Below are 15,445 nucleotides of genomic sequence, written 5' to 3'. Positions count from 1 at the left end.
TGTTTCTGGGAGCACAGGGTTAGGGCTAGGGTTACAGATTAACAGCATCTCAAGGCAGAATAATTTTTCTTAGTACAGAACAAAATGGAATTTCTTTTTTTTTTTTTTTTTTTGAGATGGAGTCTCACTCTGTCGCCCAGGCTGGAGTGCAGTGGCCGGATCTCAGCTCACTGCAAGCTCTGCCTCCCAGGTTCACGCCATTCTCCTGCCTCAGCCTCCCAAGTAGCTGGGACTACAGGCACCCGCCACCTCGCCCGGCTAGTTTTTTGTATTTTTTAGTAGAGACGGGGTTTCACCATGTTAGCCAGGATGGTCTCGATCTCCTGACCTCGTGATCCACCCGTCTCAGCCTCCCAAAGTACTGGGATTACAGGCTTGAGCCACCGCGCCTGGCCGAAATTTCTTATATCTACTTCTTTCTACATAGACACTGTAACAGTTTGACCTCTCTTTCTTTCCCCCACACCAGTAACATAGTCATGTGTATCATTAACAAGAATTACATACTATCCATATTGTATGTGCTATATTTTATATGACTGGCAGAGCAGTAGGTTTGTCCACATCAGCATCACCATTGACAACTGAGTAATGCATGCTACTACCTTGAGATGGCTACAACATCACTAGATGGTAGGAATTTTTCAGCTCCATTATAATCTTTATATATATGTATATATATAGTTAAAGTTCTGGGGTACATTTGCAGAGCATGCGGTTTTGTTACATAGGTATACATATGCCATGGTGGTTTGCTGCACCCATCAACCCATCACCAACATTCGGTTGTTCTTCTAATGCTATCCGTCCCCTAAGCCCCCACACCCTGACAGGCCCCAATGTGTGATGTTCCCCTCCCTGTGTCCATGTGTTTTCATTGTTCAACTGCCACTTATGAGTGAGAACATGTGGTGTTTGGTTTTCTGTTCCTGTGTTAGTTTGCTGAGAGTGATGGTTTCCAGCTTCGTCCATGTCCCTGCAAAGGGCATGAACTCATCCTTTTTTATGGTTGCATAGTATCCACGGTGTATATGTGCCACATTTTCTTTATCCAGTCTATCATTGATGGACATTTGGGTTGGTTCCAAGTATTTGCTATTGTGAATTGTGCTGCAATAAACATATGTGTGCATATGTATTTATAGTAGAATGATTTATAATCCTTTGGGTATATGCCCAGTAATGGGATTGCTGGGTCAAATGGTATTTGTAGTTCTAGATCCTTGAGGAATTGCCACACTGTCTTCCACAATGGTTGAACTAATTTACACTCCTACCAACAGTGTAAAAGTGTTTCTATTTCTCCACATCCTCTCCAGCATCTGTTGTTTCCTGACTTTTTAATGATTGCCATTCTAACTGGTGTGAGATGGTATCTCATTGTGGTTTCGATTTGCATTTCTCTAATGGCCAGTGATGATGAGCTTTTGTTCATATGTTTGTTGGCAGCTCCATTATAATCTTAAGGGACCACCATTGTGTGTGCAACCTATCATGGACTAAAATGTGGTTATGACTGTTTCCCTATTCCAAGGAATCAGTTGCTATATAGCAAGCCAACCCAAGACCTAGGGATGTGAATTTATTTTTATGACATTCATGGATTCACTGAGTCAGGAAGTGAGACATGGTGATGGCTTGTGTATTCTGGGGATTGCAAGATCTGAGGTTCCTCAGGTTCGATAATTTGCTAGAATAACACAGAGCTCAGCAGAATTGTCATATTCATGATTTTATTACATAGACCAGATACAAGTTAAAATCAGAAACAGAGAAAGGTGTGTAGGGCAAGTTTTGGGAGATTCTGTGCAGAAGCTTTGAGTTTTCCTCTCCCCGTGGAGTTACACGGACAATGTTTGATTGTCCTAGCCATGATGTGTGACAACAGGCATGACATATTGCCAGTCCAGGAAGCCCACTTGAGCCTGGGTGTCCAGGGTTTTTATTTGGCTTTAGTTATTATGGGCGAGGCTGACTACATGAGTGGCTGACCTTATTCTTCAGCCCCTTCAGAGGCCACTGTACTATGATGTGGCCCAAGGCTCCCATCATACATTGTTAGCATACATGATCTTGTGTGACCCAAGGCTCCCAGCAAACAAAGACACTCATCAGACAGTATATTCCAATGGCTTAGAGTAGGAGTGCCCAGTCTTTTGGCTTCCCTGGGCCACACTGGAAGAAGAATTGTCTTGGGTCACACATAAAATATACTAACACTAACAACAGCTCATGAGCTTAAAGAAAAAAGAAAAACTGCCGGGCGCGGTGGCTCAAGCCTGTAATCCCAGCACTTTGGGAGGCCGAGACGGGCGGATCACGAGGTCAGGAGATCGAGACTATCCTGGCTAACACGGTGAAACCCCGTCTCTACTAAAAAAATACAAAAAACTAGCCGGGCGAGGTGTTGGGCGCCTGTAGTCCCAGCTACTTGGGAGGCTGAGGCAGGAGAATGGCGGGAACCTGGGAGGCGGAGCTTGCAGTGAGCTGAGATCTGGCCACTGCAATCCAGCCCGGGCGACAGAGCGAGACTCCGTCGCAAAAAAAAAAAAAAAAAAAAAAAAAAAAAGAAAAAAGAAAAACTAACATATCTCATAATGTTTTAAGAAAGTTTACAAATTTGTTTTGCATTCAAAGCCCTCCTGGAGGCCAGGCACAGTGGCTTATTCCTGTAATCCCAGCACTTTGGGAGGCCAAAGTGGGCAGACCACTTGAGGTCAGGAGTTCGAGACCAGCCTTGCCAATATGGTGAAACCTCATCTTTACTAAAAATACAAAAAATTAGCTGGGCATGGTGATGCATGCCTGTAATCTCAGTTACTTGGGAGGTTGAAGTGGGAGAATTGCTTGAACGTGGGAGAATCGCTTGAACTTGGGAGTTGGAGGTTGCAGTGAGCTGAGATTGTGCCCCTGCACTCCAGCCTGGGCGAGAGAGTGAAACTCTGTCTCAAACAACAACAACAACAACAACAAACAAAACAAAGCCCTCCTGGGCCACGTGCACCCCATGGTCCACAGGTTGGAAAAGCTTGATTTAGAAGTTACCTCCCAGGGACAGGCAGAGGCTGAGCCTTTCTTTGGAATGTTCAGTTTATGGGTAACCCAGACTCACTCTGTTAATCCTTTACTGCACAGCTTGTCTTCACACCATGATGTCTTGAATCTCAGCTGGAAGACTCAGAAGGTTAGGGACTGGAATCATCTGAAGGCTTCTTCCTCTCTGTTTCTATGTGCCAGGCTGGGATTACTTGAAAACTAGGCTCAGCTGAGGCTGCTAGCCAGAGCACCTTTGTGTGACCTTCTCGTGTGGCATGGATGGGCTTCTTACAGCATGGTGCTGGCTCTGAGACAGCCAAGATGAGGCTACAGGACCTTTTCTGCCTTAGCCTCAGAAGTTATGCTGTGTCACCTCTGTTGCATTCTGCGGCTAGCTCACCCGGTAGAGCATGAGATTCTTAATCAGTTTTCCAACATCCTACTTTCATGAGAAGAGTTTTCTGTTGCTCATATAGCCTCCAGTGGTATACTGAATTGGTCACGACCCCATTTTCTTGCCCTCCAACAAATGCAGATTGAGCATCCCTTATCAGAAGTGCTTGGGACTGGAAGTGTTTCAGATTTTAGATTTTTTTTTTTCAGAATGCTTGCATTATACTTACTAGTTGAGCATCCCTAATCTGAAAATCCAAAATTTGAAAAGTCCTGGTCTTTGAGTGTGACCTTTGTGCATCATGTCAGCCCTCAAAAGAATTTCAGAATTTGGAGCATTATAGGTTTCAGAATTTTGAATCAGGGGTGCTCAACCTGTAGTGCTGAGGTAGAGAAACTCCTATTTACATTGATTAGTAAACAGTTCCAAGTTATGTTGACAGAGTCTTAGATTTTTCCTTCATAATCTCTTCATACCCGAGAATGCAGTGTCAGCTCTCTGTTCAAAGCCAATACTTCCCTACTTCTTTTTTTTTTTTTTTTAATTCCAATTATATTAAGCTCAAAATATTCACAATGTCAGCTGGGCAGTGGTGGCTCACCCTTGTAATCCCAGTACTTTAGAAGGCTGAGTTGGGAAGATCAGTTGAGCCCAGGACTTTGAAACCAGCTGGACAACATAGTGAGACCCCATCTCTACAAAAAAATACGAAAGTTAGCTGGGCATGGTGGCACACACCTGTAGTTCCAGCTGCTCAGGAGGCTGAGGTGGGAGGATCGCTTGAGCTTAGGAGGTCAAGGCTGCAGTGAGCTGTGATCATGCCACTGCCTTCCAGCCTGGGTAACAGAGCAATACCCTGTCTCTAAACAAAATCATCATCTTTTTTTTTTTTTTTTTTTTTTTTTTCTGAGACGGAGTCTCGCTCTGTCGCCCAGGCTGGAGTGCAGTGGCCGGATCTCAGCTCACTGCAAGCTCCGCCTCCCGGGTTTACGCCATTCTCCTGCCTCAGCCTCCGGAGTAGCTGGGACTACAGGCGCCCGCCACCTCGCCCGGCTAGTTTTTGTATTTTTTTTTTAGTAGAGACGGGGTTTCACCGTGTTAGCAGGATGGTCTCGATCTCCTGACCTCGTGATCCGCCCGTCTCGGCCTCCCAAAGTGCTGGGATTACAGGCTTGAGCCACCGCGCCCGGCCAAAATCATCATCTTTATAATACTTCTCCAACTTGAATGAATTTCAAAAAAAATATTCACAGTATCAAACTTTCAAACAATGTAGAAGTTTATAGTACAAAACCTGAAAGTTCCATCCTAATCCTTTTTCACCATCTTTAAAATAATCAATCTCAAAACATTTTTGTGTATTCTTACGGTTTCCTGTATCAGCATTGGCATATCTAAATGTGAATTTGAGTGAATTTTTGCTGAGTGTCTCTTGCTCACCCTCAGGCTGAATGATTCTCTAGAACAGGGGTTCCCAACCCCTGCTACTGGTCCATGGCCTGTGAGGAAGTGGGCCAGGCCAGTGAGCAAATTTTTTTTTTTTTTTTGAGACGGAGTCTCGCTCTGTCGCCCAGGCTGGAGTGCAGTGGCCGGATCTCAGCTCACTGCAAGCTCCGCCTCCCAGGTTCACGCCATTCTCCTGCCTCAGCCTCCTGAGTAGCTGGGACTACAGGCGCCCGCCACCTCGCCCAGCTAGTTTTTAAAATATTTTTTAGTAGAGATGGGGTTTCACTGTGTTAGCCAGGATGGTCTCGATCTCCTGACCTCGTGATCTGCCCGTCTCGGCCTCCCAAAGTGCTGGGATTACAGGCTTGAGCCACCGCGCCCAGCCCAGTGAGCAAATTTTATCTGTATTTACAGCCAATCCCTATCATGTGCATAACTGTCTGAGCTCCCCTTCCTGTCAGATCAGAGGCAGCATTAGATACTTCTAGGAGCTCAAACCCTTTTATGAACTGCACATGCGAGGGATCTAGGTTGCACACTCCTTGTGAGAATCTAATGCCTGATGATCTGTCACTGTCTCCCATCACTCCCAGCTGGAACCATCTAGTTGCAGGAAAACAAGCTCAGGGCTCCCACTGATTCTATATTATGGTGAGTTGTATAATTATTTCATTATATATTACAATGTAATAATAATAGAAATAAAGTACACAATTGATGTAATGCACTTGAATCATTTCAAAACCATCCCCTTGCTCCGATATGTGGAAAAATTGTCTTCCACAAAACCAATCTGTGGTGCCAAAAAAGTTGGGGACTGCAAATTAAATATTTTATTAAAGGATGTAAGGAGGTTCTGTTTCTCTTTTGTGAATGAATGATTAAATATGTGAATCAGTGAATGAATGGAAGTACCAAAATAGGCTATTTTAACTAAAACATTTTTTCCTATATATTATAATGCAAAACTAGTTACATGGAAGGCAGCCAAATAACTTACTCTGGGAAAATGTATTATAAGAAATTATCATTTGTGGCCGGGCGCGGTGGCTCAAGCCTGTAATCCCAGCACTTTGGGAGGCCGAGAAGGGCGGATCACGAGGTCAGGAGATCGAGACCATCCTGGCTAACACAGTGAAACCCCGTCTCTACTAAAAAATACAAAAAACTAGCTGGGCGAGGTGGCGGGTGCCTGTAGTCCCAGCTACTCGGGAGGCTGAGGCAGGAGAATGGTGTAAACCCGGGAGGCGGAGCTTGCGGTGAAATGAGATCCAGCCCACTGCACTCCAGTCTGGGTGACAGAGCGAGACTCCGTCTCAAAAAAAAAAAAAAAAAAAAAGAAATTATCATTTGTATTAATAGCATTACACAATGGTAATTCTTTAGAATTTGAGTAGGAATGTTCTATTACAGAGCTCACTGTCATTCAAGGATGTAGCTGTGGGTTTCACCTGGGAAGAATGGCAGCTACTGGACCCTGTTCAGAAGAATGTGTACCAAGATGTGATGTTGGAAAATTATAGCAACCTGGTATCACTGGGTAAGCATAGTTTTTCTGGGTAATGTAGGTAATCAATTGCCCTTCCTTTCTGAGTGATTAAAAAGGGTCCGGCCTCACAAATACTTTACTTTTTTTAGACTTCAGTTTAATACATCATAGATTTTTAGTACTTTTCTGGCCTCTAACAGAGTGTTTTTCTCTCATTTCCAAAGGACGTTAAAGGCCTTTACTTGGCCTAGATACAAATTATTTAACCCCTTAAATGTAATCTTTGGCTGGGTGTGGTGACTGACGCCTATAATCCCAGCACTTTGGGAGGCCAAGGAGGGGGCGGATCATGAGGTCAAGAGATCGAGACCATGCTGGCCAACATGGTGAAATCCCATCTGTACCAAAAATAGAAATATTAGCTGGGTGTGGTAGCACACAGCTGTAGTCCCAGCTACTTGGGAGGCTGAGGCAGGAGAATCACTTGAACCCAGGAGGCAGAGGTTACAGTGAGTTAAGATCACACCACTTCACTCCAGCCTAGAGACAGAGTGAGACTCCAGCTGAAAAAAAAAAAAAAAAAAAAAGGACATAATTTTTCAGAAGTCTCGTAGCCCAGTATTTGCGTTCCTGTGTCCTTTATGATTTTCCTTGATGTTTTTCTAAGGTATCAGGTTGCCAAAGCAGATGCATTATTCTGGTTGGAGCAAGGAAAACCATGGATGCTAGAGGAAGAAATCCAGAGTCAGTTTTGTCCAGGTAAGTGAAAAACCAGTCCTGTAGGGGAACTTGAAGTAATACCCCAGTTAAACAAAAATAGGCGGCACCTCTGAAATGCTGTTTGGAGAAATGTTTTTGACGTTCTTAAAGCTGTGAATGTGACTAAGAACAGCTAACATAAGCTCCTCACATACCTTAATACTGCCTCCACTTTTTAATCTCTCCATATTAGAACTCTTTTGCTTGACTTTTGAAAGAATCCATGTTCTTCTTTTAGGTACTCTGATCAAATCCCTCTTTGGCTAATCTCAGAACTTGCTTTCCTGGTTAATCTTTCTCCCTGGCATGTTTAGTTTACTTGCTTTTCCCTGTCTCCATCCCCCTAATCCATAGTCATAGCCCGATTTTCAAGTATTCCTAAATTTTCCTCCCTTATCTTCATTTTATGTGTGTTTCATACCTTTCATAGTTTCTTCTGTTTTTTTTTCTTCTTCCATTTATAAATGTCTCAGACTTTCATTCTCTACCCAGTTTCACTTCCTCTTCTCTCCTTGGCCCTTGCTGTGAGCATCTACCCCTTTTATTACATGATCAAGTGGATTAATTGGTCTCCTTTCTAGAAGATGTCTGGCAATTCAATGATCACACAGAATGGCACTGAGAAAACCAAAGCAGCCTTGAAACTATGGAGAGGCACCACAAATATCATACGTTTGGCAAAATAATATCTCATCTGAGCTCAAACCTTCATACCCCTTTTGTACTTGGGAAACACCTGAATCCTGATCTAGAGTACTTTATTCGAAATAGAAGCTATGCAAGAAATGAAGGTGAATATAATGGGTATGACGAAGTTTTTCTTTATCCTAAGCATGAGAAAATTCATGCTGAAGAGAAATACAATGAATATAATGAATGTGTAAAGGCTTTCAGTCATAAGTCACAGCTCATAAAATGCTGGAAACCTCAAAAACGAGAGAAACAGTATGACTGCAGTGACTATGGGAAAGCCTTTTCCCAGAAGTCGGACCTCATTAAGCATCAAAAAACACACACAGGAGAGAAGCCCTGTGGATGCAGTAGATGTCAGACAGCCTTCCGCAGGAAGTCCTGTCTCATTTTACACCAGAGAACCCATATAGGAGAGAAACCTTATGAGTGCAATAAATGTCGGAAAGCTTTTACTGATAAGTCATGCCTTAATAAACATCAAATAACTCACACAGGAGAGAAATGCTTTGAGTGTCGTATATGTCAGAAAGGTTTTAGTGATAAGTCAAAACTCACTTTACATCAAATAACTCATACCGGAGAGAAACCCTATGGATGCAGCAAATGTCAGAAAAGCTTCAGCAATAAGTCACAGCTCATAATCCATCAGAGAGCTCACACAGGAGAGAAACCCTATGGTTGTGATGAATGCGGGAAAACATTCCACCTTAAGTTTAGCCTCATTTTACATAAAAAAACCCATACGGGGAAAAACCATATGGGTGTAATGAATGTGGGAAAGCCTTCATCCAGAGATCAGAGTTCAGTAGACATCAGAGAACTCACACAGGAGAGAAACCATATCACTGCAGTGAATGTGGAAAAGGCTTTAGTGTAAAGTCATTCCTCAATACTCACTGGAGAACTCATACGGGAGAGAAACCCTATGAATGCAATGAATGTGGGGAAACGTTCTCCATCAAGTTTAGTCTCATCCTACACCAGAGAACTCATACAGGGGAAAAACCCTATGAATGCAGTCAGTGTCAGAAGGCTTTCAGCCAAAAGTCACACCTGAATATTCATCAGTGGTCTCACACTGGAGAGAAACCTTACGAATGTGGAGAATGTCACAAAGCCTTCAGCCGGAAGTCCTATCTCCTGATCCATCAGAGAATTCACTCGGGAGAGAAACCTCATGAATGCCTTGAGTGTGGGAAGACTTTCTCTCGTAAGTTTAGTCTCACTACTCATCAAAGAATCCATACAGGGGAGAAACCCTATGGATGTAGTGAATGTGGGAAAACTTTCCCCATCAAGTTTAGCCTGGTTTTACATCAGAAAACACATACAGGAGAGAAACCCCACGAATGCAGCAAATGTCAGAAATCTTTTGCCCAGAAGTCACATCTTATTATACATCAAAGAACGCATGTAGGTGAGAAACCTTACGAATGCACTGAGTGTTGGAAAACCTTCTCCCGCAAATTCAGCCTCATTCTACATCAGAAAACACACAAAGGAGAGAAATAATAAATGGAGTGAATATCTGAAAGTTTGCAGTGAGAAGAACTAGCTCATTATACCACAAGGTTAATATAGGAGTGAAACCTCAAGGCTGCAGAAAACGTGAACAAACTTTAATTTCAAGCTTACACATCATTTCTTGTCAGAGAATAGTGCTGGGCGTGATGCCAGTCAGGAGGTAATACCTTTTCCAATAAATGTCAATTCAATATAAGCCAGTGGGAACAAACAAGAAGGAACATCTATGTGTTATTGATTGTGGGGATGTTGTTGGCATAAAATGCAGTTACATTAGTTTCAGATAATTGACACTAAGGGAAAAATTCTGTACTTCAGGTGAGGTGCAGTGGCTCACACTTGTAATCTCAGCACTTTGGAAGGCCAAAGTGGAAGGATCGTTTGAGCTCAGGAGTTCAAGACCAGCGTTTTCAACATAGTGAAACCCTGTCTCTACAAAAAATACAAAAATTATCTGGACATGGTGGTGCACATGTGTAGTCCCAGCTACTCAGGAGGCTGAGGCAGGATAATTACCTGAGCCAAGAGGTGGAGGTTTCAGTGAACCAAGATTTCACCAGCCTGGGTGATAGCCTGTCTCAAAAAAAGAAAAGAAAAGAAAAAATAAATTTGTATGTTAATGAATCTGGGAAATCATGCTTTTTCATCTGTATTTTTTTCTGCTCTCATTATATAATCAGCATTATAGAAAGTATTAAATATGTAAATAAATATGCTTGTCAGAAAACAAAGCAAAAAATATCAGAACAATACCAAATATTTAAGTGTTTTGTACCTATTTTTATTATAAAAATGATTGTTCATATTTGGGAACTGCATGTGTTAACATCACAATTGTGAATTTGTAGTATGTATGCTTAAATGTGCATAAAGCCTTCCCATAGAATATCTGCATTGAATCTTTGTATAATGCTACATAAATTATAATTGAACTGTGCCATGGACCCTACTGGACTGAACAAAGGAGGATGAATGCGAGAATAACGATAAACACAAAAGAATATGTTTGGAAGAAGGGGTTGGGAGCTCCTTGCTTCTAGTGAACAAGGGCTCTGAGCGTCTATAGCACTTCATATTTACTGAGTAAAGAAAATAAGGAGGAGGGGGTGGTTGTCAGTCAGCTACTTGATTTAGTACAGGCCTGCATGACTGCATTCTTTGAACAGTAGGCTCCAGATGTCCCAGTAGATAATCTCAAGGAACACAGCACCAGGGAGTGATTGCCTCAGCATACCTTCTGGCAGCAGGTGCAGATACGAGTTTGCTCACATTCTGCATTCATGGTAAACAGTTTGCTGTTTGATCATAAAGCCTCCAGTGGAATGCTGAGTCAGTCATGACCCTCAGGCTTTCGGGTCCCCACAGAACTGCAGTGGTTCATTGTTTTAGTAAAAAATTTAATACAATACTGTATATCTTTAAGTCCCTAGTGTTTGCTAGTATTTGTAAATGGGTCTGGAAGATGTTGTGCTGCTCTTGGGTAAAACTTTGTCTCATCAATTCTAAGGTAGACATTTTTCCAACATATTACCACTGCTAAAAAAATGTGGCATACAATTGATGGCTCAACATATTTAAATGAAGAACTTGGTGTATAAAATTGTGGTGTGCCATACAACCAAAGGTATCTCAGATTGGATGAAATATAGTAGAAGCCATCATCTTTAAACAGGGTTTTGTTTCTTATAAACCAACGAACTATTTGGGGATTGAGGAAAATGAGTCTTCCAGGTGTTATGCCCCTTCTGAATTCTAAATAGTTTGAGAAATAGTCCCTGATATCAGAGAGATGGAAATTAAATAATTGTTGCAGTCCTGGTTTTATTGCATGAATGGATAATGTGGCTTGATCCTATAGTCAAATAAAATAAGCTTCTCTTTCCTTCATAGCCAAAAGGTGTGCAAGATGTGTTTCCCTTTGAAACATCATAAGCCAAATGTAAGACATGTTTTTATTAATCCCTCTCTAGAATGTAGCAGGAAAGTCTCCTAAACTGTTTTCTTAAATTGAGAATAAATTCTAAAATACATTGAACTTGATTTTAATTTTACAAAAATATGTTTCCTTTTCAAGCACAACGTTTTTCCTTAAAATAGGTGACTGCAATTATAGCAGTTACTCAGGGTAAGATGTTGGACAGTTTAACATGACTCCACAAGTTATATTTACATAAGACTCCAAGAAAGACAAAGGCTACAGTATAGCATGAAAAATAAAATCCAATGAAATAAAATATAGGTAAATATGCCGGTGTTCTGAGACACACAGGCACAGATTCCAGGGATCTTTTTCAGTCACACAGGATACTATTGGTCTCCAGATCACCAACCACCAAATATAGGTGAGGTATCTGTTTCCGGGGAACCAAGGCACAAGATTGCTGAGAGGTCTTTTATATACACAGTTGCAGCCAAAATCAGACTTTTTAAACAGAGATCATCCATCTATTTTCAAAACACAGGCCAGGTACAGTGGCTCACACCTGTAATCCCAGCACTGTTGGAGGCCTAGGCGAGTGGATCACCTGAGGTCAGGAGTTTGAGACCAGCCTGGCCAACATGGTGAAACCCTGTCTCTAATAAAAATACAAAAATTAGCTGGGTATGGTGATGCACACCTGTAATCCCAGCTACTTGGGAGGCTGAGGCAGGAGAATCACTTGAACCCAGGAGGCAGAGGTTGCAGTGAGCTGAGATTGCACCACTGCACTCCAGCCTAGGTGACAGCAAGACCGTCTTAAAAAAAAAAAAAGATCGTGTAAGCAAGCTGGTAAATGCACCTCAAGGGGAGTTTTTTTTGGTTTGTTTTTTTGTTTGTTTGTTTTTGAGTCGGAATCTCACTTTGTTGCTCAGGCTGGAGTGCAGTGGTGCAGTCTCCACTCACTGCAACCTCTGTCTCCCAGGTTCAAGCAATTCTCATGCCTCAGCCTCCTGAGTGGCTGGGATTACAGGTGCCACTTCATAGCCTACATAAATCGATGTTTCCTGTATTAGACTGTAAAAGTCAGCAGACTATTTTGGAGCAAGATCAGGTAGTAAGTATTTCAGGCTTTGCAGGCTACATACGATCTCTGTTGTATATTTTATTTATTTTACCCTTTAAAAATACTAAAAACAAATCTTAGCTCAAGGGCAAAGCAGGCTGTGGACTGGATATGGCTCATGAGCAGCAGTTTGCTAACCCCTGGAAACCTGAATTGAACAGTAAAACTCTAAAAGTGTTAGAAGAAAATATAAGATAATGTTTCTATGATCTTAATGTGGGGAAGGATTTCTTTAAAAAGAGTTAACATAAACTATAATAGAAAATATTAAGGCCAAGCGTAGTGGGTCACAAGATTGCAGTGAGCCAAGATCATGCCATTGCACTCCAGGTGACAGAGTGAGACTCCCCATCTCGGAGGGGGGAAAAAAAGGGAAAAATGGGGAGTTGTCTGTTTTGAATTCCCAACATGTACAGAGCACCCTTGACATTGACATAACTAACTCCATTTTACAAAAAGACTTCATGTTACATTTCAAAAGAATTCAGGGGCCCCACATTGCTGTTAGATAGACACTTTTTTTTTCTTTTTTGAGATGGAGTCTTACTCTGCCATCCAGGCCAGAATGCAGTGGTGCAATCTCAGCTCACTGCAACCTCCGCCTCCCAGGTTCAAGCAATTCTCCTGCCTCAACCTCCTGAGTAGCTGGGACTAGGGGCATGTGCCACCACACCTAATTTTGGTTTTGTGGTTTTTTTTTTTAATATACTTTAAGTTCTACGGTACATGTTCACAATGTGCAGGTTCCTTACATAGGTATACATGTGCCATATTGGTTTGCTGCACCCATCAACTCATCATTTACATTAGGTATTTCTCCCAGTGCTATCCCTCCCCCAGTTTCCCACCCCCTGAAAGGCCCCAGTGTGTGATATTCCCCTCCCTGCGTCCATATGTTCTCTTCACTCCCACTTATGAGTGAGAACATGTAGTGTTTGGTTTTCTATCCTTGTGATACTTCGCTGAGAATGATGGTCTTCAGTCTAATTTCTGTATTTTTAGTAGAGACAGTGTTTCACCATATTGGCCAGGCTGGTCTCAAACTCCTGACCTCGTGATCCACCTGCCTTGGCCTCCCAAAGTGCTGGGATTACAGGCGTGAGCCACTGCACCCGGCCTTTGATAGCAACTTTTATTGAAGTGGCAGTGCACAGCAGCGGCAGAGGTTCTGCTCCTTGTGGAGCAGTATGCCCAGAGTAGCAGCTCAGAGGCAGCCCTTCAGTCATATTTCTACCCACTTTTACTTATATGCAAATTAAGTGGTGGATTATGCAGAAATTTCTAGGAAAAGGTGGTAACTTTCAGGTCATCAGCTTGTCATGGAAAGCAGCAATAACTCCCAGGTGTTACCATGGAAATGGTAAACATGACATGGCATACTAGTAGGTATGTCTTATGAAAAGCTGCCTCTGCCCTGTTGCTGTTTTAGCTAGTCTTCTATTTAGTCTGGTGTCGGAGCCTGGCCTCTTCAGTCAAGTCCCATCTCCTACCTTGATAGTGGCTTTTGTATCCAGTTTTTTCATAGAACACAATTTCAAATTTTTATGCTTGGTGTTTTCCAAACAGCCTGAAGCAAAAAGCAATAAATTTATGCGTATATATATCAATCCTCACTCATAACTTTAAAGTTAGTAGCTGAGATGCAGGGACTTGTCATGAGCCTTGACTACTCAAGCTAAGTGTCCTATTTTTTTCCCCCTTTCTGCTGTAGGGACACCTGAAATTCCCCTAAGATAGCCATGTTCAGTGGGCTGCCTCTTGACAGTTTTCTAGTAGTCAGTCAATAAAGGGTGCAGTCACCTCTCCCCAGCTCACTGAGGTAGATATAGTTGGTACTGTGCTGACCTTGGTTCCATTTGAGCCTCTGAATATCTGTGTGGCTTGTGCAGTGTTGTTGGTGCTCCAACCTCACAGTGCAGGGGTTGAGGTGTCAGGAGAGGGAACACATTAGTGCCATCTCACTGACTCCTGTGTCAAAGCAAAATTAAAATGCAGACCAGACTTGAAAAACTCCTGAGCAAACAAAACCTGGTAGACCTTAAAAACAGCCTTAACTTTGCTTGACCTGCAAACCTAAGCGACAATTCACTTGAGTCATTTCTGGCAAATGGTTGTGTTAGGGAAAGACAAAACTCAGTCTCAGCTGATCAAAAGCGGCCAACTCACATACTATTATGTCATTAGGGACTTTCCAAGGCAAATAAAAAAATCCATTTTTATAATTGTAACTGATCAGATAATTTCTTTGTTTTACTTCTTCATTCACCCTATGAATACTTGCGTCTAATGATTTAAGCATGGGACCACGAGACTTCTTTTTGGTTTGATGCTTCCCAATTCATGAACTGCTGTTTGTTCAGATAAACTCTAGAAAATGTTTACTGCGCTTCAGATTTTTGTTTTCAGGAGAGCCATCCTGGGTTAATGACACAAGAACAACTGTTTCCCTTCTGTACGTCAGATCTACCAAGATGGCCGCGCCCAGAGAGCCGTGGCACACGGTGCGGACATGTTACGTCCCCGAAGAGAAGCCTAAATCCGAGCGTACTAGCGCTGCAGCATTGACTCGCGTCCTCGTCGGCCGCCGTAGGCCGGTGCCAATGCTGGGATTTAAGGGCCAGAAAAAGAAGCAATCGCGGAATTTAGATGTAGGCAGGAGAAAATCAGGTGAGCGTTTGGGTCTCTCTGTGGAGTAGGTTAAAGTGGCAGGGAGCTTCTGAGGAGCCTGTGGGGAGAGCTGGCGGCCTGGGCGGTGGAGCCTTTGGGTTGGGGTGCCTTTGCGGTCCGGCATGGGAGAGTTCTTGTGGTCGGGCGTTAAGGGTCTGTCGAGTTCAGCGACTGAGATTCGGCGTCAGAGGTTGGGGTCTCTGAGGGTCACTCTGTTAGTAGGGCTGTCGATCACTGGCTCGAGAACTGTAGGGGGACGCTGCCCAGCACTCCGGCTTCACCACCGACCCTATTATTGTCACTCTAAACGCCACAGTTTAAAGTCGGTGATGAAGCCGGAATGCTGGGCAGCCTACGAGGGTGTCTGGTGTAGGTTTTGGGGGTGAATCAGGG

The 15,445-nt window shown here is 42.9% G+C and overlaps 1 protein-coding gene across 4 annotated transcripts in view; it reads left to right on the top strand.

Moving 5' to 3' along the window:
• The window catches only part of ZNF649 (zinc finger protein 649), a 45,561-nt gene that overhangs the window by 12,852 nt on the left and 17,264 nt on the right, over positions 1-15,445 (top strand). For 3 of the 4 annotated variants that reach the window (XM_030941744.1, XM_030941743.1, XM_030941746.1), the window contains 3 exons: positions 6,290-6,416; positions 7,033-7,124; positions 14,847-15,052. The gene's annotated coding sequence lies outside the window, so the exon portion shown is untranslated. The remainder of the gene's footprint in view (positions 1-6,289; positions 6,417-7,032; positions 7,125-14,846; positions 15,053-15,445) is intronic. The other variant, XM_030941745.1, reaches the window with a different exon arrangement.

This window comes from Rhinopithecus roxellana, chromosome 12 (assembly GCF_007565055.1).
Source record: "Rhinopithecus roxellana isolate Shanxi Qingling chromosome 12, ASM756505v1, whole genome shotgun sequence".
Taxonomy (NCBI): domain Eukaryota; kingdom Metazoa; phylum Chordata; class Mammalia; order Primates; family Cercopithecidae; genus Rhinopithecus; species Rhinopithecus roxellana.
Note: the sequence above shows the minus strand (reverse complement) of the source record. Positions and strands in the feature narration are given on the sequence as shown.